The sequence below is a fragment of the Agrilus planipennis genome, unplaced genomic scaffold (genome assembly GCF_000699045.2).
Source record: "Agrilus planipennis isolate EAB-ADULT unplaced genomic scaffold, Apla_2.0 scaffold198, whole genome shotgun sequence".
NCBI lineage: Eukaryota > Metazoa > Arthropoda > Insecta > Coleoptera > Buprestidae > Agrilus > Agrilus planipennis.
The window spans coordinates 414,108-440,273 of NW_020438930.1; the positions used below are offsets into that span (position 1 = coordinate 414,108).

At 33.7% G+C, this 26,166-nt stretch overlaps 1 long non-coding RNA gene across 1 annotated transcript in view; it reads right to left on the reverse strand.

Annotated features, from left to right (window-relative positions):
- Nucleotides 1-10,085: 10,085 nt before the first annotated feature.
- Nucleotides 10,086-26,166, reverse strand: part of LOC108739355 — an 89,402-nt gene continuing 73,321 nt past the window's right edge. The window contains exon 4 of the long non-coding RNA XR_001938135.1: nucleotides 10,086-10,160. This is a non-coding gene — a long non-coding RNA (uncharacterized LOC108739355). The remainder of the gene's footprint in view (nucleotides 10,161-26,166) is intronic.

Consider the following 26,166-nt stretch of genomic DNA (forward strand, 5'->3'; position numbering starts at 1 on the left):
TTCATTAAATGTAAAAAGCTAAATATTGATATAACCTCGTATAATTACACTGCTGGAAGTGGAAGTGAATAAATACACATCTAACAGGTTGTTCAGTTTGCTTTGGATTGTTGTGGACTTTACTTGTTTTTTAGTGTTAGTTTATTTATTTAGTGGTCATTTCATAAAAGACTATTACAATAAGGACAATTAGTAGTGTGATAGCGCATTCTAGTAGGGTTCTTATTCAACCGTCAGTTGGTGGTGAGTTACATTACCATACCAATTTTTATAAAAGGTACCGCTGTTCTTTTTCACTTTTACCTTTTTTTTACAATGTGAAAATGTAATAACAATTTTTGTTGTATTTTGTGTCAGGAAGCCATGTTTTTTTTTTTAATTATTATAAATGGGACACCCTGTATAGTATTCATACAATTCCATCAATTCGATAGCTCTGTAAACTAACAAGTAGGGTTTTCGTTGCTGCTGTTGTTATCTCTTCTAGCTTAGTGGTTAGAGCATTGGTGCATAAAGCCAAAGATCCCGGGTTCAATACTCGGCGAGGGCACAATGAGAACTAACAAGAGCAAGCGCAGGTTTAGAAACGCAGAAGAAAAAAACCTACAACAATATTTAGTGGGACGAATAAGAAAAAACAAACAATAATACATACTCTAGATTTGTGAAATAACGGAAGAAAACTAAAATAAAATGTGACAGGTAAAGTCTGAAAGTTTATGGGAAATTATTTGGGAGAGAATAGGTAAATACAAACGTAATTAAAGGAGAAATAATGAAAATATTACAACAGAATCATAAAGGGAAGCAAGCAAAGATCTCCAAGAACAAAGGCGAGAAACTGCAACATTGCAAAAGAGAAACAGAAGAGCGATTAGGTTTAATTTCTCATCAACATGTTTAACTGCTTGCCTGTTTTGCTGCGCCACAAATCCATAACAATGTATCAGATAGGAAGTGAGCTGAATTGCCAATATTTTGTATTCATTAATTCCGCTTTTACAACAATTCACAATTACAGCGGCACGCTGACAGATTGTATTTTGTAATTTATTGGTCATTTTAACGTTTCAGCTTCATTCTACAATAACTTCTATACGGATGTAATTTTTTATTATTATGTAAAACGTCCCGTAAGGGATAATACATAACAGTTTAAAAAGCAATTGTAAAGAACTTTGCGATAAAATACCTATCACAAATACATTTTTTGGTTGCATTGTTCTTCTACTTAACTAAAACGATTTGATAATTATTTCGCGTTAATCCAGTGAACTTAAGCTTTGTGATTTTAAAGCGCGGTCAATTTAATAGTGAAACAAATTAGAAATAATTGGAATGAATACTGTTAAATATGTTGGCTGCAACAAAATTAATTTGATCGTTTACAATACCAGGAGAAAATAAAATAAAAGCACTGGGAATACCAATGCTCAAATTAAATTTCGAATTAAAGTAAAAATAAATTTTTAATAAACGTATTTTGATATCAAATAAACACACATTTTAAAAATTATATTAAAATTACTGCTACTTAGATTCCTAACATACGTATATACGTACATTAATAACATACACAATTGGTCCGATTTATTTTAAATACTGCTACCAAATTGTTAATTGAAAATTAATACTATCTGCTAGTTTTTTGAAAAAAACCTTTCTGCATTCCTAACAGTAAATAAAATTGTCAGAAACAGACAGTAAGCTGTGACAATTTTAGAAAAACTATTTACTATTCAAGGAGTAAACTTTTCGTAATAGACTTCATCATTTACAAATCATTTCTGAAACACTATTTAAAAGACAAATTGAGATTGTGTCTGAAACATGATCCTCATTATTTGAGCAAAACTGTTGGCCCGTGGAAAAAAATTTGTTATCAGATAAATTTCTCAAAACAGTAGGAGAGCAATTCTAAACTCGTACACAATATTTATTTATCAAACCTGAACTGCGTAGACTTGAAAAATTCGACTAAATACATAAACTTTTAAACCATTTCATCACATTCAATGTGCTGATGTTGACTAATTCATCAGATTATCTTTTCATGCTTGCCTATATTTAATGAAAACTAACCCAATGTAATCCAACACTAAAAATATTTTTAACTTCTTTGTGAAAATGGAATATTAATAAGACAATAGAATTGGGGTTCCAGACAAAGTTTACCCTCAAGTACGCCTACTGCATTAGGTTAGGGTTGTATTATATTATGATAGTTACTCTTTTAGTACCTAGTCAGTTTTTCGTACGAATTACGCATTCTTATATTCAATCGTTTATACGCGTCCAGAGATATGTAGTAGATACAAAAGTTCCAATTGAGTTTTAATCGTAACAAGACGTTCACTCACAGAATTGGTAGAAAAATATGGCAAACAGTGGTCATCCGCTATTAACGTAAATGACGTAATGCCAACTCAGTGTTGACAAATTCTCTAGAAATATACAGATTATGCGGAAAATGGATATCTGACATTAAGTTAACCTCAATCAACGACTTCGTAATTTCCATAGAAGCTAAAGAAACTATTCATAGTGCGTCAACATAAAACAGTTTTTGTTTAATGGTAAGTACATTTTTATTCAAAGTTAAATGCTGAAAAAGTCCAAAAACAGCAAGTCGACCAAGAAAAAAGGAAAAGTTAAAAAGCGACAACTTTGCAAATAACCGCTAGGTTTCAACTTAATACCAATATTCGTTTGAAGGAATCACGCGTGTAATGGCATTATTTTTTCCCTGTATTAACCTTACAAACCTCACACAACGGTTTTTGCTTATAATAAAAAGCTGCCATATCAGAGATAGGAATACTCCAAGATTTTTAGATTCATTAAGCCGTTATCAATTTTGTTATTTTAAATGAAACAATCTGCATTAAGTATTTTGTAAAAATATAAGCTAATTTTGTGTAATTAAAAGCAATTAAATTTTTACAAATTAATGTAAAAATTACTTTTTAGTAATTTTTATGCTCTTTCGCAAGAATTTAGGCTTCTAAAAGGAAGCCAATATTTGGTCTCAACATTTTATAAACAACATCACGAAATCTAAAATGTTATATGTATATATGTATGTCTTGAAAAGTAATATACATATGTATGTATCTACATCGAACAGAATTGGTCAAATAAGAACCTCTAAGAAGTAAATTTGATTTTTATCTGTATATGTAATGTTGGTTTAAAACAATTACGAAAGTGTATTCTTGTGTCATAAATATATGTATTTATTATTGCTATATACTGCTTTCTATACCCAGATTTATGACATTCTACATTTTACAATAAGAAGAATATGACTATTTTACTTAAGCTTTTGTTTAAAACGACAAGCACCTTTACATTTACATCTGCACCAAGACGCGCCTGTTAAACGCGAGTATAAATAGAATTGCTAAAATGTGTAAGTAAAAATTATGATACATTATAATATGGAACAGCATAGGTGTAAGTTGCAGGTGTCACGCATAGAACATGAGGGTCAATTTTATAGACACCAAAACTCGTTTCTGAGACTCAATAAAAAATGACAGCGATGCAAAGCACGTACTGAATGGAGCAACACCTCACAAAGAATATTTAATAGACATATTGATGACTAAGTAACATATACAATTGTAAATTAATTTAAATTTCAAAGCAGAAACATGGACCAAGACTATGCACGGAAATTTGACATTATTACTTTTACTTTCATTGTCATCATGGTAAAAACAAAATAATCTTCAGTCCAAATACTGGTTCGACACGCACCCCCACTCTTTCCTATCCTGAGCTAATTTTTGCATTTATCTAAAACTAGAACATCCCGCACATCCTTAACTATTTGCGAACAATAATCTAATCTAGATCTACCTCTACTCATTTTAAATCCTGTTTCTGTCTCTAATATGTCCTTAACTAGACCTTTATGTTTGAAAAACTGTCCTACCAAGCTATCTCGCCTATTCTATTCTCCTATTCTTTCTCATACCTCTTCATTTGTAACCTTCTCTATCCACAAACACACACCACTAACAATCTTTTTCGAATTTCTAAATTAATCGTTTGCGAGCATCGAAGTGACTTCTTTTTATGCTACTACTTCTTCCGTCCTGATTTATCTGACTTCCTAGATACCTAAATTCAGTCACTTCTTCTAATCTTTCGTCTCCTATCTTTGTATTCGTCTTTTCCCTACTTTTTCGTCTTTTGCATACCAGTATTTTAATGTTTTACTTTTATTTATTTTCATCCGGTACTGTTTTGTCAGTACCGCTTCCATTTTATTTAAAGCTATCTCTAAGTCTTCCTTGCTAGATGCTAATACTGCTATATAATCTGCAAATCTAAGCATCCTAATCTTTTGCCCCTCTATATCTATCCCTACAGGTGTACTGTCTTTAATGATGTTGATTGCGATTAAAAAGTAGCGGCAACAGTGTGCACCCCGTCTGACTCCTTTCCTGATATTTACTTCTCTACGTTGCAGCCCCAGCTCTATAACTGCATGTTGCTTTTTATACAAACTAAGTATCACTCTTCTATCTCTGTAACTCATCCCTACATTTTTAAGTATATTTAACATCTTGTCCTAATTACCATTGTCAAAAGCTTTTTCTAAATCTACGAATCCTATGTACGCACTCTGTTGCAGTTTCAATTCTATATTTTATTTCATTATTATTCACAAACTTTGAATATAATTCAATTTATTACATTAAGGGAAATACCTACAATTGAAATATGCCTCAAGATAAGGTTACAAGCAATAGGTTTATAAAATGTCATTCAACTAGTGCCTATCATATAATTAGAGGCCAGTATCAGTCTTCGGCGGTCGCATTCACCCTTATTTAATTGTATGCCATTCTGTCCATATTTCGTAGGTTCGAGGAACTAAATTGCTCGAGGCAGGGTATTGCCCTGTTGGGTTTTTGCCCATACTTGGTTCTGCGAACTTGTTGTCCGTTGTTTGGGTTTGGTAGGCATTGGTGGTGGTATTACAATAAATTCATCTTTATCACATATTTTTAGAAAGTTACACTTTGTCCTTCGACTTGTTCGCTTACGTTTGTTGTCACTTTGTTATCCGTTTATTTTAATATTCAGTAAAATTTTTGTAAATAAAGTTTTTGTACATAGTGTTTATCATTGATGTTTTATTCACTAATGCAAAAATAACATTGAAAAAACTCTGCTCGTGAAGTCACGGCAACCACACTCTTTTCTTTTTCTATCGTTTTTTCTATTACTACCCGTGAAGCTAGAGTGGCCTCCCGCTTTCCTCTATATTCCTTCTAAACCCAAATTGATCTTTCCTTAATTGTTTTTCCGCCCTTTTTTCCATCCTTCTCTGTATAATTCTAATTAAGATTTTTGACGCATTGGAAGTTAAGCTAATTGTTCTGAATGTCTCGCACCTATTGCACCTCTTTCTAGATTTATAAAATAATCTAATCTATTCCGTTTATAATCCTCCGGGACTTTCCCCGTCTCGTAAATGTAACTAACCAGCTTAAACATACGATCTCTAACTTGTTGTCTTGCACATTTTACAATTTCCGCCTGTATCCCACCTCTACCTGGCGCGCCTTATTATTCTTTAAGTTTTTTACTGCTATATCAAACTCTTCTATTATTATGGGATAACCTATCTCATCTATCTCCGCAATACCTTCCTTCTCAAACATATCTCCTAACTCATGATCAGCGTACAAGTTTTTTACTTTTACTTTAAGTAGATAAAATTAATCTAAGAATAAATTATTTATATCGAAAATATGGATATACGGTGTTTCAATTATAATAATTAATATTTATACCATAGATTCCTACGGACATTTGAACATAAAATGTTATAACACTTTTGACTTTTGACACAAAATAAAAAATTATAAAGTTATAATAGTTTTGACGCCGGCCCTGCACAATTGTGAATTGGTTACGACTGCCAGTTGATTGTAGGAAAATTCACCTTCAGTAGGTCGGAATCGGTTGCTTTTTGGTGTGATGTTATTGTTTATGTTTGGTATTAAGTTAAGGATGTCTAAGAAAATGCACTCGCGTTAAGGTCCATTAGATGACAGTGAATATGTTAGAAAAACTACGTATCTATCACAACGAAAATTGTGCCCCAATGTGTAAACGGAAAGTAATTGTTTATCAACAAAAGTGCATTGACATTGACATTGATATTGATAAAGAACTCGACAAAACTAGGTGGAAATGAATTATTCTTGTTGACAAGATGTACACTTTGCCTACAATATCAGTTTTTACCAAAAAGTCGAAAAAAAAAAATGATTAATTGGGTACATGGATTAGCATGTAAAGTAAGTGACAGCGTAAGCCCACATAAACCCATGATCGTACAACTGAAGTGAACCTAATATCAGCATTCACAGCGAGTATTGGACTACGGAATTGGTTCACAAACAACCCTGGCCACCCAGTCTTTGGTAAAGGTTTGTAACATGATGTACTGTACGAAAACAAATGTATGTGTTATGGTTGTAACAGTTGAGATGAGATGCATACCTACTTTGACCAATCACATGTGTTAAATTACTTTTTCTAGCGTTAGTTTTACCTGACAGAGCTCAAGGATGTGTCCAGAAGGACTCTTGTTGGTTATTTTGTTTTAATTAAATGTAAAAAGCTAAATATTAATATAATCTCGTATAATTGCACTGCTGGAAGTGACTGTAATATATACACATAATGAACTAGTTGGTAACAATTGTTGAGTTTGCTTTGGATTGTTGTGGAATTTACTTGTTTGTTAGTGTTAGTTTATTCATTTAGTAGCCATTTCATAAAATACTGTTACAATAAGGACAATTAGTAATGTGGTAGTGCATTCTAGTAGGTTTCTTATTCAACCGTCAGTTGGTGGTGAGTTACATTACCAATGCCTTTCGTATAATTCGAACTACTCCCGCTATCAGGGCCAAAATTCGCAGAAACTGGGTACGCCGCTGTCAGTGTTGCATTGAAGCGAATGACGGGCAATTTTAACTTTTTTTTTATAAAAGGTACGCTGCTTTTCTTTTTCACGTTTATTTCTTTTGACGTGACAACGTGTTATAATTCGAACGAAAAAACATGATTCATGCGGCGTTACCTCGCTCTGAGGCGTTCCATTTAAGGCTTAAAGTGCAAGCGAGAGCGCGGAACGAGCGACAAAGAGGCACAATCGACCTCCGCGTTCGGCAGCGTTCGACATCTGTCTCTCTCCTACTTGAGTGAGCGATGCATCCGCGTGGACAGCTGCTATACAATAATACATTTCCATTTACCTCCTTCTCTATATCCATACAAAATATCTATCAAACAAATAAAATTAAAATTTTCTTTTGAAAAATGAAACCATTCCATCAATATTTTCTTATGACGTTGTCACGTTCAACTATCGTCAATAAACCGACTTTACAGACAACCGATTTTTTTACAAGATGGAAGTGCATTCGGCTTCTTCCCAATAGGTACTTATTACATCCACACTAGATCAGCTGAGCGACATTAGTCGCCTACATCCAGGCCCATAATAAAACAAACTGTACGTTCAAATTTACAAAGACGATTTGCGGGCTCCATTGTCATTGGACTGAAAAATTTTTTTGTTGTATTTTGTTTTTCTTAAATTATTATTGAGGAAACACCTTGTATAAGAAGAAGAATAGTAAAGCAGACTTTCAACACCAATATACCTACATTATATTCTTAGATATAAATTAATACCGCTGACTCAATTTTGAAATGGAACCGTCTAGACTTACTTCAAACTATAAACCTTTTTTTCGTAGACCATTATAAAGTTATCCCGTACTCCACACCCTGTTTTAACTCACGCAGCGTTATGATACAATGACAACTTCAACTATGGAAATCGAAATGGAACTTCACAGAATTTAATTTGTATTTCAGGATATATTTTATATTCCATAACGAAAAGCCGGGTTAATAGTAGTGCGTACAAAAGTGATCACAAATTCGGGCAGAATTCACCACCGAGCACGCATGTTGAATGATTTGAAATATCCTGCAAACATAGTCGTAAAACGTCAAAAATGCAACTATGAAACAGTCTCATTTCTCGTTTAGCGCTAAGAAGACTACAAAATTTTGAACGTTTCCCCCTCGGCACCATGTGCAGAATTGCTCACTGTGGTATCGTCGCGTGAACACTAGGCCCTCGCTCCGTGTGAACGTAAATGAAGGGTGCTTTCGTAATTTTGACTAACCATTAAATACTGTTACTGACAAAAATAAAAACCTATGAAAGTACGTATGTTTGTATCTGCCTTGATTGCAATCCATATAAACAAAGTCTCTTCATAATAAATTCTGTTCAGGTAAAATTATGTCATTGAACTACAAAAGTTTTTATTTGTTGTAACCGACAGAAGCAGAATGACAAATTTTATACACAGCAATGTACAATTTTCCAGGGTCGCATTCGGTCATTACATACGTCTTGAAGTATTTTCTAATAATTATGATTTTAAAGTTAATAAACTCGTTTTTAAGACAACATGTATTAATCAGAACTTATTTATAAATGTTTAAGTGAATTCTAAAAACCGACTAAGTTCCTTTTGAGATTTTTAAGTATCTTTTTTAATATAAACAGACTATTTTAACAATAATATTGAGAGGTACTATACAAAATACTAATTTTATTGCTAAATATATGTATTATAACCTGGAAAAAAACTAAAAACTATAGGCGAAACGTTGGATTTCAACTAAATAACTTATTTCTTCCTTATTGTGGCTCTTATTCAACATTCTGTAAGTACTTTCAATTTTAATGTAGAAAACCAATATGCATATATTACAGGTAAAGCTAATGAATTCTAATTTATTAAACTTAATTAAAACATAAAGTTATTTTTTACATTTACCTAATTCATTTACCTAATTCATTCATTACTTCCGCATTACTTTTCTTTGTCACACCTCTATCACTGTTCTAAAAAACGACTCCTTATTCTCTAAAATTTCCTTCAATAAGCTCAGTCCACCCCACCTATTCATAGCGTTCTTCCCAAGTTCTACAATACTCACATTGTACCTCCCAGTCACACATCATACACCACCTGATCTCTTCGTTCTTCCAATATGTACATCCCCTACACTCATTTGCTGTTCTAAATTTTGTTAGCACGTTTACTTCCCTCCCTACTTCTAAATACCTACTAAACCGCCTAAGAAATTTCCCCTGGACGACCCTCATGTTTCGATTCCTCTATTTTTTATACCCTCTCCCCTTATCACTTTCCTGCATCTATTCCTCATCAATTCTTGTATTGATCGCTTACCTAAACCACTTCCTTCCCTGCTCCTGATTCACTCTTAATCTGTTCAAATTCCTCTCTCTTTTTCTATCAGATATTCACCTTTAGTCTCTGTTTCCAATACGTTTTTCTCCTATATTTCCTTCCTGATATCCCCTTCTTCCAACCTCCCAAACCTCTCCTAATATTTTACTATCCTTTATATCGCCTCTTCTCACATCTTTCCACATTTACCTTTTTATTACACGATCTAGCGTACTTCCTTCTCTAATTTGAATACCCCCTTGATATATTTATTATATAAAATTTCTTATTCTCCCCTTTCCACACTTCAATCCCATAAAAACTATACATCTCACCACCATTGAATCAGTCTCCTATCGCAATCATCCTTACTTAATTTTTGATCCAATTCTTGTAGGCAAACCTATTTTTTCAGTAGCTTTAATTTTAAATACAGCCCTGTTCAATATTTCGATTTTCAAAAATAAGGTGTACCTACAGTGAGCGCCTGTGTTTATATTCAGTCTATCTTGAAAGCAAGCGGAGGCAAGATGAGCAAGATTTAGGTAGTACCCAATCTTATTGGTTAAAATCCCATTTTATGATGTCTTGCCGTATAAATGATCTTAATCATGACATCCATATAAATATTCAGACATACAGTCCAAAATGCAACAAACTTAACTTCCTGCTAAATATATAAACACGCAAACAAAAACTGAAACGGTTTGTTAAATGTATTCAAATAACTGGAAGATAGCTATTGCTATTAAGTTAATTTTAGAAGTGCGATATAAGGATTAACTTACCCTACAATTAACGCTGATTGAAAGATCCGTGTTTAGCCTTCTCAATTATCCACAGCACCTAAAAACAATAAAATAAGATCGTTAATATCACACAATACTTAAAGCAGGAAGCAATTCGTAAAACAGTTAGTTACAATAGCATTTTATAATCAGTTTGGCAGTTGATATGGTAAAATATTTACTAATAAGAAACGCCTAATAAACTGACGATTAAGTGTGGAATGCCTTCAAAATTAAACCTAGCTATTTAGCAGATAAGGATAGAGCGTTTGGAAAGAAATAACTTTATTGAAACTGTCATAAAAAAGGAAAACGTAATTTCGATTGAAAAGGTTTAAAGTTTGTAAAAAAACAACTTTGTCTGTTCATACACTGGTGAAAAATAGTGAATAGTGCGGAGAGCATTCTTCAGCCAATCGTGCAAATTGGTGGATGGTGGTGGTTAAGTGCGGTAAGAGAAATGCGAGACAAACAAGATGACGACACTAGAAGAGACTGTTTAAGGAATATTTGCCTACATTATCCAAGGATATCATCAAATAACATGGACTAATGATAAAACAGGTGGACCCGAAATCGAATCGATATCCTCTGGAATGTCAAGCACCTCCCGGTCGGTGCGCTTCTGGCGTTAACAAAATTTTCAGTTGGGATACAATTGGTTTACTTACTATCCGGTTAGGTATTATCAACAGTGGACAGATTTTTAAAATTAAGTTTCCAAAAGCAAAATTCTATGTTAAAGAAAAGATAAAAGTTTTTCAAAATAAAAGTACTTACTAAAAGAGGCATAGGTAGAGAATTAGTAATGAAGAAATGCGAAAAAATGCCTTGAACTTGTTAACATGATAAAACAGAAAAAACTGAAATATTTCGGTTATATTATAAGTTGGAAAAAGTAAAACATTCTTTAGTTTATGATGCAGGGGATGATCAAAGGACGAGGATACATTTTGTGATTAAAAACTCTGATATGACTGATTAGGATTTAGAATGCAACTATTCAAAACTTTTTAACAATTTCGAAAACTAGAAGCAAAACAGCCTTAATGACAGCGCAATGTAATTCTCACTCAAAAAAAAAACGGTTACTTACAAGTGCTTTTATATTCCCAAATTTTAACTGGAAACGCACATAAAGCTAATAATAGTAAAACAACCTTTAAAATACTATCGTGGCTACGATAAGCTTATAATTCGAATGTAACAGTTTCTTCCTGTGTACTGCGTGAATTTATTATTTCTCATGTGCTCAAATTGATTAAGTTACGTTAACTTATCGTTTACACATTTCCGTTTGGCGGTTAAGCTCCGTTTTTTAATGGTATAGGAATTTAATTAATTCTGATTCACATGATTTCGTCCTCTTCAAAATACTATAACAGAAAAACAACGTCTACTAATTGTTCATTATATCATGATGCGGAAGTCCTCTTGTGAACTTTCAAACTACATTTTATAAAAATTAGTAAATCGCCCGCATTCAATGTCCAATTACAATTNAACAAGGAAATTAAATATTAATTCTTAATCCTACTAGTAAACAATTGTGCGCCCCATGGCGCGCACTCAATACCTTACAATTATGTTATTCTTTTTAAAGTAAACAAATTTGATTTCTTACAGATAAATCTTAGAAACGTTAGATATATCAGCTTTCATCCTCTACATGTTCATAAACTATTTACTTAAAATGATCCTAGTACCTAGTTAGTATTATGGGAATTACTTATGTCTGCAAGCAATGACGTATTTTAAAATTTAGCGCACGCAAAAGATTGTTTTCATTTGGTTAATTTATTTATTTTTATGGTAAAGATGCAGTTTACGTTTCTCTCCGTAAATTGTTTTCGAGTGTTGCATTACAATCAACAACACAACACAGTAAATTCATACCACAATATACTGAAAGTAATCATTAATGAAACGATCTACCGACTTCATCCTTCTACTAATGCTAAAGGAGGATTCAAAATTCGCAACAATCCTCCGTATTGTTAGGTGGAAAGTTACAACTTAATTGCCACATATCGTACATCATTTCTCAATATTTATAAGTGTTTCACATTCTCATGATTTAATGTTAGATGATCTTTTTATTATGTGTTTTGGGTTTTTATCGTGCAATATTTGTTTATAACTTTCCTTGTACTTGTTACAATGATCTATTTACATTTTTAGTAGCAAAAATAATTGAACAATATAGTTTCTTCCCTGTTTATTTAATAAGAATAAGTTACAATTATGGTCGATTACAGTCTTTAGACCAAACACCTTTTCAAATAGTAGGTATATTTAAGAATTTATTCCATTTGTTTGTGATATAAACGAAGGGGTGCACCTGAACCGCAATCGACTAAAAATGACATAACTCGCATATATCGATGAGGAATAAAAAGGGGAGATGTGTGCTACCTAGATCATGTATAAATCGTGTCAGTTGCTTTTACTTTAATTTTTTAGTATTCAAAATAGTACTTATTGTAGTTCATTTGTAGTATTGATTCTACCCCGTGAAAAAGAAAATCGTCTAGCGACGGGCCTGACGGTCGATCGAAGTCGATAGTGGAAGATTTCAAGACACATAAAGGATAAACAGCTGCGATCTCTTCACGTTTAAATTTGTTATACCAACGTCGCTAGTATGATTATTGGAATTTTCTGTTAAAAATGCTCAAATGTCAAAATGTCAATCCGAAATCGTATTTACACTTCACCGAACCACTATAAATGAATCGCGAAATTATAGGGCAAACGACTTAGCAGATTTTAAACATTGACACACAGATAATGATAAAGAAATTCCGACTTTATACTGGATTCTCTTAAAAACGCCGAATTTACGCAAAAATAAATATTTTCCAATTAATAATTACAGTTGGGCTCATTATTCAGCATATAAACTTAAATAGACTTGTAAGAAGTAACACTTCGGTACTGATTTGAACCTACCAAAATTACCTATATGAAATTAAGGATCGAGTCTGAATATGCTTTTTGGTTTTAGTTATTTGATCACAATGAAATGCTTTTTTTTCAAATAAAATCGTTCTTTCTTATGGTTAGTTTCATCTCTTTGATATTTCAGGCAGTAGCATAATTTAGAACACTTGGAAGTCATCTCTAAAGCTCGCGCCCGCAACCTAATTCGTTTTTACCATTTGATTATTTCCTAGAAAAAGAGAATGTTCACCAGAAAATAATCCTTAGGTGCAATTCCACGCATAAGTCTACTATAAATGAGAAAAATAAATATCTGATTTTGGTAGTAAAAATACTTAAGTATGGTGGCAACATTATGTTACTTTTAAGTTTTTGTAGTGGCAACAATTTTTTCATATTTTTTTGTGGCAACACTGTCATTTTCGAGATGGTGTCGTGAGTTCAGCTAATAGTGGTTTTTTGTGGTGGAGTTTTGATTAAATTTTCACGGTAAGTCTTTTGAATTATTGTTATATTTTGTTATATACTGACTGTTCAAACCATAACATATCGATAAAGAGTTCGCAATTCATGGAAATTTTATTTTTTTAAGATATATTAGGTTTGTAAGATCACAGTGTCAAGGTGTAGTGTCGTCGGTCACAGAATAGACATTACTTTTCTCTCTAATTACAGTAAAATTACTTCAATATCATGAAAATAAGTATTATTTCCTACATGACGGCGTTACTCAAATGATGCCGACGCTAAATAAAGTGAAAAACTGCAGCTGTAGGAAATTATTTTGTCTTAGCAGGTTCACGTCGCCACAAGAAATACCTACATAATTTACCCACTAATCACAAACGGTGAAACAAAACATAACAATAATAATATATTGAAACAGCAAATGTCAGTTTTTTTTTGGACAACTTCGAATTCCAGCATATGTGCCTATCATTTTCAATGCGCCTAAAATACTTTCTTATAGGTAAATAAGATTAAGATGCAAAGATGGCCATTAAATTTCCTTTAAATCATATGAGTTACTATTTATTAATTAAGATTATGTGGTTTTTGACATTAACATTTTATGCTGTACTTGCACCTCGTCGAATTTATCAAAGTAAATGTAGCAATAGCTAACTTATCCCGAAATCGAGTTCCATTAGGAGTTTCAGTGCAGAACACAAAACCGATTTATAACTTATACAACCAACATCGTACGTAAGATGATAAATGTTGTTTGTATTGTCACATTAGCGAAATGATTAATCGTTCTACTAAATGCGATCGCCCACCGCTATTTGCCGAATAAAAAACTTTCAAAATCTTTAAACATCTTAAATTACTTATGCTTTTGAATATTAATGGCCAATTGTCGTTACCCAAAGCTATATAAATGTTTTATTTGTGTTAAGTATGTACCGTGTCAAATTATTTATATGTGCCTAGTATCTAAATATATTTTAGTTACGGTGTTATATGATGTTAAACCTTCAAAATTTTTCTTTTTCTGAATAGCATAATGCCATGTGTCTGCTGTCAATCAAGTTTGATCCTTACAAATTTATATCATACTTTGTTCATTTATTATGGTAGACAATTTTACTTTAAAATACTTTTTAGGGTTTAGTTTTCTTGGTCATTTTTACTGCTTCAAATTTGTAACCTCTTTTATTTTTCGCTCTTTATGCTTGCTCAAGAATATTATCTCACTTTAACCTTCTAATTGAATATATGAAACCCTATGACATTGTTAGTTACTAATAGTGGTTAATATGCAATATTAATTGGAAACAATTTTTTGATTTTTTATCCACTACAAACTCATTCAGATTAATGAGGAAAATATTTTTGTTGCTGTTGTCACATCCCCGCCGAGGATAGAACCCGGGACCTTTGGCTTTACGCACCAATTCTCTGACCACTGAACTACGAAAGATGATTAATCTGAGGAAGTTTGTAGTGGATAAAAAATTGAAAAATTATTTCAAATTAATACTTCTAACTGAAACTATAGTTTGCTTTGACTTTTGAATCTAGTATCTTTAAAGAAAATTTATTGTTTTATCAGAGTAACTTTCTCGAGCTAGTGCGTCAGATGTATTGCTATGTAGGTAGTATGATGCACTGTAAAGAGATGGCCACTTTCTTGGGTCGCAATTGCTTTTTCTGAAAAACGAGTCTGTTTCTATTACCGTATCAACTTCAATATTAGTAAAATTTAAATGTCAAGGGCAGGTTCCTTCTAGAAACATCCCAAAGAAGAAAGTGACCACGAGAAGGTTAATAAAAACAGCTCGGCATCGAGATTTAAGGGATTCACTTAAGTTTCATTTTTAACACGTTAATCTATATTCCATTCACTTGTTTTTTTAAACTTAATATATAATACGCGTTCAGGTTGTATAGTAAAAATAATTAGCAAAAAGTGTAAATATTTATTTTGAATTCCGAAATATACGTTAGAAACAATCGTTCGCCATTAGGTAATCTAGCGTTCGACTTGGGGATATTAGAACAAATCGTTCAATTTTCCTCAAGAAGAAACAATATGGATAATATTTTATAAATCGAAACTATGAACTAACATTCAAACGACTGCTCGTACACTCGGTAGGTTCTGGTAAAGGTTACAAAAGATGCAATTGTACTAAAATATGCACATAAAAGTGTCTTATAAATACTCACATTTCCTTTTATTAAAGAAAAGAAAGAGCACGATTACGGTACAAGTCACATTGTGTTTGAATTCACAACATTCACTTCGCACATAACCCTTTGAGTCTAATCTAATTAAATAATGCTCTTAATTGATTGCTTAGATGGCAAGGTTGCGGTATTAAAACAACGCTTTCGATGTCCTTCCTTTTGTTTACAGGAATGAAAACTATGTGTAGAAATTGCTAAAGTATAGCTATTTGATGATGAAGAGCTACTGAGCTTTTCTGCCGTGATCGAATTCTGATTGCAGACGTTTCGCCATACTTAATAGATAACATCATCAATGCTTTACGATGTAAAATCTCGGCGGTTGAATGGTTAATGTGGGATCTTAGTTTTTAATAACAACTCCGTCCTTTATATTTACCTGTTCTGTATTTATTCTTCTCTTGACAAAATCTTACATTTACGTACTTATCGTTATACATATTCATTTGTGCTTTATTTCTAAATGTAAATAACTTTATTATTTGAATTTAACTTAAACCTTAACATTCCTAATTGCAATTTTACGATGGGTTTCTCCGGTGATTTGGGACTAAAATGCATTCCTAGTATTTCTTATCTCGAATATTTTCCAATTTCAGTACCTTCCTATTGGTACCCTACCTTGATCTATCAACGTTTAGCTGCATCTCAACGATCTTTTTACATTTTATTTTCCAAATCTACAAACAGTTCTGATTAAATCATCTTCCACCTTTATTTCATTCAATCTTTCAGTGTTAATCTTCACCTCAGTTTGTTATTAAATATTTTTACCGTTTGCTACTATTTTATTATTTCGTTCCCTGTATCGACAGAACACAAAGAAGCTAAGCATGATTATATAGATCACCTTTTATATGTTTAGGAATGAATGGGATGTAATTACTTCAATTCTAATATTGAATATTGATTATATTATCATTTATACTATATACTATTCAACAAATTAAATATAGTTAATTAATTTTATCATACAATAATTAGCCTACCTAAATAACAGGAAACTATCACAGGGCGAGAGTGAAGGCAATATTACTGATTACTATTTAACATTATTAGTACTTTTTTATATTTAAATTTTACCGGTAAGCAATTCAGTATATTAACATACGATGTGTAGAAGAAAAGCACCTTAGATGTATAAAATAATTCGAAGTGGTCTGTATTCTGTCGAAACTGCCAGACGCGGATCGCGATCTTTTTGGATCTCATCAGCGCGTTGTAGGCAGCTCCGACAGAACACAGACCAACCTTTACCTGCTGCCTTAATAGCGCGTTTTAGAAAATACGACAAATGGCGCTGTAGGCGCCTTCTGTAGTACAGTGCTACATTTTAGGATTACGTATGCTTCAGCAAGGTCCATTTAAATATATGGATATCTTCTTGCTGAAACGAATCCCGGCGTAGCTCACCTCAACTTGGTAGGCACGTTATCATAATCGAATAATCACCTTAGATGTAGGTCTTCAGTTTTATAAAACAGGATATTTAGTGCCAATAATTGGTGTATTTTGACAATTATTTTATTTCGAAAACTTTTCCGTTTAGTTAGATTTGAACAGGAAGTAGTCGCTGGGGGCCAGATCTGGAGAATACGGTGGATGCGGAAGCAATTTGAAGCCCAATTCATGAATTTTTGCCATCGTTTTCACTGACTTGTGAGACGGTGCATTGTCTTGGTGAAAGAGGACTTTCTTTTTCTGCAAATGCGGTCGTTTCTCGGCGATTTCGTCCATTCAAACGGTCCAATAAAGCTATGCAATAATCGCTGTTGATGGTCCTTCCTTTTTCAAGGTAGTCAATGAAAATTATTCCACGCGCATCCCAAAATACAGACGCCATAACCTTGCCAGCCGACTGTTGCGTTTTTGCACGCTTTGGAGCGGGTTCATCGTGTGCAGTCCACTCCGATGACTGTCGATTGGACTTCGGAGTGAAATGATGGAGCCATGTTTCATCCATTGTCACATATCGACGCAAAAACTCGGGTTTATTACGCGTGATAATCTTCAAACGCTGCTCTGAATCATCAACTCGTCGTTGTTTTTGGTCAAAAGTGAGCTCGCGCGGCACCCACTTTGCGCAGAGCTTTCTCATACCCAAATATTCGTGAATGATGTGATGTATACGTTCCGTTGATATCTGTAGAGTGTCTGCTATTTCATTCAATTTCAATTTACGGTCATTCAAAATCATTTTGTGGATTTTTTTAATGTTTTCGTCCGTAACAGCCTCTTTTGGGCGTCCACTGCGTTCACCGTCTTCGGTGCTCATTTCACCACGTCTAAACTTAGCATACCAATCCTTGATGGTTGATTTTCCTGGGGCAGTGTCCGGAAATTCGTTATCAAGCCAAGTTTTTGCTTTAACTGTATTTTTTCCCTTCAAAAAGCAGTATTTTATCAACACGCGAAATTCCTTTTTATCCATTTTTTTCACAATAACAAAAGTTGCTTCACTAAAAATGCTATAATTCACAAACTAATGATCCGACAGCCGTCAAATTTATAGACGCGTCTTTTGAAGGTTAGGACTAACTGAAAATCATATGGATTTAGCTCTGGTGCCGCCATCTATGTGTCAGGCCGGGGACTTTTCAATTGACCCTAGTATTACATTTCTTCAAACATTACTTAAACTAATTCGAAGTGCATACGTAATCCTAAAATGTAGCATCGTGCTACAGATGGCATTTACTGCGCCATTTGTAGTATTTTCTAAAATTACTTACTGTTTAGGTCATAAATTCCTTTCTTTTATTATTTGATTTTATAATATTTCGTGAATATACTATTTGTCACACAGACAAAATTTACGTGAGGAATTTAAATAATTCCTGGTAGCACAAATGAGGTTTTTCTGATTGTCGCCAATATCTGGCTTATCGTTAGCTCTTTCTTACATATTCTCAGAACTTTTCCGTACCTAGTTACATTCGACCCTCTCGTCTATGACGACATTAAGGAAATTCCTACATTTATCCACCACCATTGTATGATTCCTTTCGACTCCACCCCCTTTGTTAGTTGTTCGCTAGTTTTAAGTAAATTTAATGTTGTTAGTATGTAAGAAACCTTATTAAACACATCAACTAAATTCGCTACTAGTTTTATTTAAAAACATTCTAGTAGAACGGGAGTTCAGAAACGCAACTTCCGAGGGGTCTCCGGATAATTTTTTATCTCACGAATGCACACAGCAGCAGAAAAAAATGAATCACGCTGTAATTATTAATGAAACACTGGTGAATATACTAAAGCAAGCTGAGTGTTCTTAAATTAATCCAGCGTTACTAATAAGAAATAATTTCGTCAACAAGCTAAGTAATTAATGATGCTTATTTTACGAAACTCTAATCTACTCAAACTTAGACAAACTTTGTAACTACAATAAGCGATAATGAAATTAATTCTTCTTCAACTGTAACTGCCTATTTATACACATAGATAGGTACTTAAATAAGGAAAATATTTTGATCTCCGTCAAATTCTGTAGAGATAAATTGGGTAAATTAAACCAACATAGATACCAGACTATTTTCATTCGAAATATTATATCAAAATAAAGACTTATGATCGACCTAATCTTGTTCGTTCTTTTCTTCAGTTTATATGCACTGCAGTGGAGGAATTGGGAATATTACCCATATTTTAAATTTAAGTCAATTTAAATTTCAAACGCAAACATAAAATCGTATTACCATTCATGTATCTAGATATGTGTATGTTGCTTTTTATTTTTTATAGTGGTATGACCTAATTGCGGGTATGCGATTGGGTGCTCGGGTGGGCTAATGCTAAGCACCCGGTTACGTAGTCATTGTCCAGTTCAGAACAGGTCATAAGCATGCTAAACTGCTTTGGTACTTTCAAGTTACTTGCACTAGGTACGTTACGATAAAAAACTGTGTTCAGTATAACACAATAACTTTTAATCTATATCTGATTTGTTTCCAAAATTACGCTTAAATCAAAAACAACTGGATTTTGAAAATAATATAAAAGCAAATTCACTACATAACAATACGATTATACAGGGTGTCCCAGGCTTAAGTAAAACGATGTAAGACTAGTAAAAATTATCGACAAAAAATCTTTAAAGTAGAGGTCCATCTCATCCAGAAAAAAAGATATGGACTACCACTCGGTGCTGCTGCTGTCTTTATAATCTGCATATGGATACATATTTTCTATAAAATCTCTTGTATAAAATTGTCAGATTGATTCATCATTGCACAAATTTATAAAAAGCCTTACAAATTATATCTAAACAATGCAGTTAACACTGAAGTGTGACTGTTAAAGATTTTGTCATAACATTAGCGTATAACGTTGTGTTAATTTACACAGGAGTTTGTCTACAATACGACAGCGATCAGTAGAACATGTCAGTACTTTTCAAAACAGTATTATCAAATCTATGTGCTCTACTGAACAATGACTACGCCACACGGTTACCCGGTAACTGGCGAAAAATTAGAAGAAGTGGCTGATTTTACGTATCTAGGAAGTCGGGTAAGCAGTGTTTCCACTATAACGATTTCCTTCCCCCACGGCTCAATCCAGATTTCCCCTTCTCAGGACTTTTTTCCCCTCAAAAATTATTTTGCTGTAGTTTTTAGTTCTGACACCACACACCACATAAAGTCCTTTTCACGAAAGACAGCACCCAGTGGTGGCGCTGTTGTCTACGCGATGTTATGTTACCAGTATGGGAAAACAGTTACTTAGTTCTACAAAATTTCCGTGTGCCGTCTTTCGTGAAAAGGACTTTAAAAAAAAGTCCTTTATCGTATTTCTTCTATAGCCTGAATTAGCCTGCCCACTCACGCCTCTGGCGATACCAATCTGTTTTCCCATACTGGCAACACAATGTCGCATAGACAACAGCGCCGCCACGGGGCGCCGTCTTTCGTGAAAAGGACTATTACTTTGGTATAGCTGCACATCACTAGCTGTCAATTTCCTTACGTTATAATGTTGGTAACAACACTTGTTCTTGTTTTATCGAATTTGTGGTTGGTACGAAATTCCTCATTACTTCCAAAATTTCTGCAATGTCTTTCCCCTTTTTCTTCCCCTCATGACCCTAATTTCCCCTTAAAAGGGGAATTTCCCCTCAATGTGGAAACACTGCGGGTAAGTCATGACGGAAGAAGGAGTAGGGATATAAAGCAGAGCATAGGGCAGGGTCGAGTCGCTTTCAATAAAAAGAAGTCACTTCTATGCTAGCGGACGGTTAATTTAAAAAATCGAAAAAGGTTACTAAAGATGTATGTTTGAAGCGCAGCGCTGTACGATTGCGAAACATGGACGGTGGGCGCTGCGGAAAAGAAAAGGTTAGAAGTGTTCGAAATGTGGTGTTACAGGCGAATGATGAGGACACCGTGGACAGAGAAGGTTAGAAATGAACAGGTATTCTCAGGCATAAAGGTCTAGTCAGAGATATATTAGAGGCAGAAACGGAAGTAAGGAGGGATAGAACTAGACCAATATTAAGATTACTATTTGTAAAATTGTGCAAAACTTAATCGGCTTGCACTTCTAGTGTGAATGTACTACACTAGAATAGTTCGATGTGACGTGAGTAAAACGACTGTTTTTCACTTAAAAATAATTTAATAAAAAAAGAACTAGTACAACTACGATAAGGCGAATGATACATGAAATATAAACTAGTGTAATTAAATAAACGAAGAATTGAATAAGGTAAAAATGAATGTTAGTGAATCAAAGGCTGATGTATGAATTCTCTAAATTTTAAAGTGCCGACAATTTTATAGGTTTAGGGTCGGCAGGCGGTCCCTGCTGTTAGCAAAGATACGGGGGTACAACGCCTCCGAGTGGACTATGTATTTTTCTAATGATAAGGTTGTTGACTCAGAGGGTAGAAATTTATAATACCTAATATTCTTGTTTATGATTGTCGGACCATCCGTCGATGTCCAAAAATATCCTAAACATGCTTAACAATGAAAATAGTTTTGAAAAGATATCATAAACCTAACAATATACTTAGAATAAGAGAAATTTAATTTTATGTACAGAACACTATTCGCAAATAGGATATGGGTTGTTCTAGTTTTAGGGAAATGCGAAGATTAGCTCAGGATAGCAAAGAGTGAAGGTGCGTGTACAACCAGTCTTAGGACTGGCGACCTTCTGATGATGAAGCTTTTAAAGGGGAAGGATTTCACCATTTTCTTATTATTTTTTACGAAGGGGAGAAGGTACACAATTCGCATTGCCTAAGATTTTATTAATAACTATATTCTGTATGTACTTATATTATACTTTATAATACACTAATTTTCTAAATAGTAACAACTTTTTAGAATAATATAAAGTAGTAATGGGAAGGTGATTTGTTAGTCATAGGTTTTTTATCTATTACTTTATTTAGCTATTTTAAATTTACGATAACCACCTACTACGTGTAGGTTCTGTAAATAAGAACCAGTACATTTTACGAACAAAGTAACATCGCTCTAAGTGCCTTTAAAAAGTTTAAGGTTATCGCTATGGTCGTAATTTGCAGACGTAACATTCGATTACTTCCTACTTCCATGTAGAGCGTCGAACATCTGTCCGAGCGTGACGCGATCACCACCTCGAAAGAAATTATTCGCTGGAGAATCGTCACTAATGTAAATTCCACGCCAGGCTATCAATGTGCTAAAACTAACACCCACATTTCACGCTTTCCAGTAGTTTTAAGGAAAATAACGCCAACAAATTAAAATTACAGCCTACACCTAACTAAACATTCTAGCATTTGTTTACTTTCAGATACCAAATGTGAAAAAAGCAGCAGTGTCCTACAGTATTCATAATTAAGCGAAATACCGTAAAATAATTCATGATTGTTTTCTATTTACCTATTTGAGTTTCTCAATCTAGAGGGACATATATATATAACAAACAACAATTAAAATAATTAATTAAACCAACCGATCGATTCGTTTTCATACTTGGAGACCAAATTAACAAATGTAGTTAACATATATGCTGGCTGTCAACAATGGACGTGGGCTGCTGACATGTGATAAGGAATCACGGTGCATTAAGATCGGAAGTTACCAAGAAAAAAAGTTAAAAAACGTCAATTTCGAAATTGTACTTTAAATTGATCGTTTATGTGCTCATGAAATGATATAATTTTTATTTTTGTTTTTTTTTTTAAACTTAACAGTTTTATGAACAATTTGATACTCGAAATACAGCCCATCATAGCCGAGAGGGGATGACCAATTCTAAAATTATTGAAATTTAGAGCTTAATTACATTATTAAAATAAAATGTAACTCAAATTATTTACTGAAAGATTATTAATCCAAGAATTTTTAAATTCAATTCAATGATTCAGTAACTATAAAATTAAGCAAACAAATTTTATCATTTTCCACAATAGTGTATATTTCTTTGACTTATATAATTGACCTTGGAAAAATTTAGAGCATCTGATATATGGTGTTATATGACGATCTTAAAACTACAGTGAAAAGGTTATAAGGTAGTAGAAAAAGTAGAAATATAGATGGCGCTAAGAAGTCAGTATGTAAATAATGACATAAGTGAACAGGATACTTTCTCAGAGATGGAAGGGTTAGTTAGAGACAGAGATAGACCTAGTTTAAATTACTGCCCGCGAATAGTTACACACGTAAGATTCCACTGAGTCTCAGAACTGAAGACCTTATGACAATGGTTCATAACCTTTTTAATATTGTTACCCCTGTAAACTATTAGGAAAACTGATTTTACCCCAACCTTAAAATGTTATCAATACAAACAATACAAGCAAATACAAATATCTTTAATAATCACAAATTGCACATCAGTCTTACAATTTTATATATCTAAACAATAAATTAAGTAAAGATAATTAGTGTGATGGTTCGTATTATTTTGCATTTTTCAAGTTGTTTTATGTTAGCTTCAATTTCGCTTAATGCGCATCCTGAGTCATGTTCCTCATTTAGAAGGATTCTTGGTCTATGTTTTCAGTGTAACCAAAGTTGAGAAACCACTCTCACATCTATAGGTAGTGGCAAAGGGCATTGGCATTTTTAAAGCTCTATTAGCAAGAGCAGGATATTCGGCACCAGCTTTTCTTAAGTCAAAAGCGCTAAGATAATTATTTCGAAATTGTACTCTGCGTAATCCAAGATATTCCGTTTTGGCCGCTACGTTTTCGTTTTTAATAATGTTATCATCCATAGTAAATGATCTTAATATCCAAGAATTGGATTGACGATTATCGATCATCATCATCATAAGGTCATCAGTCCTAAGACTGGTTGGACACGTACCTCCACTCTTTCCTATCCTGAGCCAAACTTCGCATTTCCCTAAAACTAGAACAGCCCACATCCTTAACTATTTGCGAACAGTAATCCAATCTAGGTCTACCTCTACCCCTCCTAACTCCTGTTTCTGCCTCTAATACGTCTCTGAAGGTGTCCTACCAACCTATCTCGCCTATTTTTTATTGACTTCCACAGAGTCCTCTGTTCTCCTATTCTTTCTAATACCTCTTCATTTCTAACCTTTTCTACCCACGATATCCTCATCATCCGCCTATAACACCACATTTTTTGATTATCGATATCAGGAAAATATTGCTTCAGTGAGTTAATTGCTGTAGATAAACGCCGAACCATAGAATTTTCAAATGTGACCTTGTCTGGTTCAATATTTGCCAATTGTGCATACAGTTGTATAAACATCCACATATCTATAATTTTATATTTTTACTATCTAGGTACGTATTTTAGGTCATAATTATTAGGTTTTTTTGTTACCCACATAGAATAATTGATTTACCCCCGCGGGGGTAATTACCCCTAGATTGGAAATCACTGCTTTATGATTATGTGCCCTGTAAAACAAGGATGTTGCGAAGACAATTTAAATACATAGTTTGATTTTCTGTCTGATGTTGTTGAGTTTGCACCGAGCGACACAACAATTTCTTGTGTTAGTCTAAGTCAATTCAAACACAATAACACCAAATGAAAATTTTTTCAGGGCACTAACAGTAATCAAATCAGCTAAATTAAAAGATGACGTATTTTGTGCGATAGTGGAGTTTACATAATGATTGTTTAAAAAATAAGCCACTAAAATTGAGTAATTTCCAAGTACATTATTAAATTTTCGAATAAAAAATTCATATTATCAATCATCCTTACAAACTCACATCCAATTTTTTGAATAACTCGACTACAATACGCTTCTACTCCCTACGTTGCGTCACTTTAAAATAGAAATGATAAACGGGGTTGAAATAACCTTCACCCGTCGTCTACCGTTGCTTCGTTTGTTGTGACAAGATGAGCTACAGCTAGCTTGAATGCAAATCATTCTAACAGTTAAAAAACTCATGGGCTTTTCTCCTTCCTCTTTCCTTTTACTATACGTTCAGTGGTTTCGTATGGGGGGAACCGTCCACCCGCCTGTCCTTCCGAACGCGATTCCCACGGCTTGCTTGCTTGCTTGCTTAACCCGACGACTTCTCGAGCAACAAAAAACGACAGCCGCGAAAGTCTGCAGATAAAATCACATCAACAACGGAATTAATGGAAACATAGACGAACAGCCGGAAACTACCTAACAAGAAATAATGACTAACGTACGGACCCCGGACAATTTACCGACACAGGTTTGTCAATTGAACGATTCTGACGCTGAATAACCTACCCTTTACATGCAATATCAGCTATCGCGAAGCTTACTCATTGATTATGTTATTTGGATATTCTGCAAACTTCCAAATGAAAAAATTACTATAAGATTAACATGCTAACCTGAATACTGCTACTAATACCAGTTTTAGCGAGTGTAATTTCTTACGGCCTACTAGCTTCTGTTCATTTACATAAAATAGAAGAATGTACCAATAAATCTCGCCTATAGGACAGTTATACGAGGTCTGTTCAGAAAGTATTGCGAATTTCGAATTTCCGCGGGTTACGTATATTCCATTTTCTTGTACCAACAAGTTCGACCATGTTGAATGTTCAGTCAGTTTAATGTAAAATTCCAATATATGGATCCAAGAATCTGTATCAAATTTTATATGAAAAATAAAATTAAGTGTGCCGTATACGGTAAAGCTACCTTGGGCCGAAGCAACGTTTTTAACAGTGGTACAAGATATTCTCAGAAGGCCGAGACGGTGTGAACGACAAAAAGCATCCCGGACAGCCGAGAACGTCAACAACCGATCGAAAACATTGATGAAGTGAAGAACATAACAGGTCAATTGAAAAGTCCCCGGCCTAAAATAGTAAAACACATTTTTTTTGCAAAATTCGTTTTTTTTATTCAACATAATTCCCTTCAAGGGTGATACACTGATTATAGCGATCCTCCAACTTTTCGATACCATTTTTGTAGTACGATTTGTCCTTTGCTTCAAAATA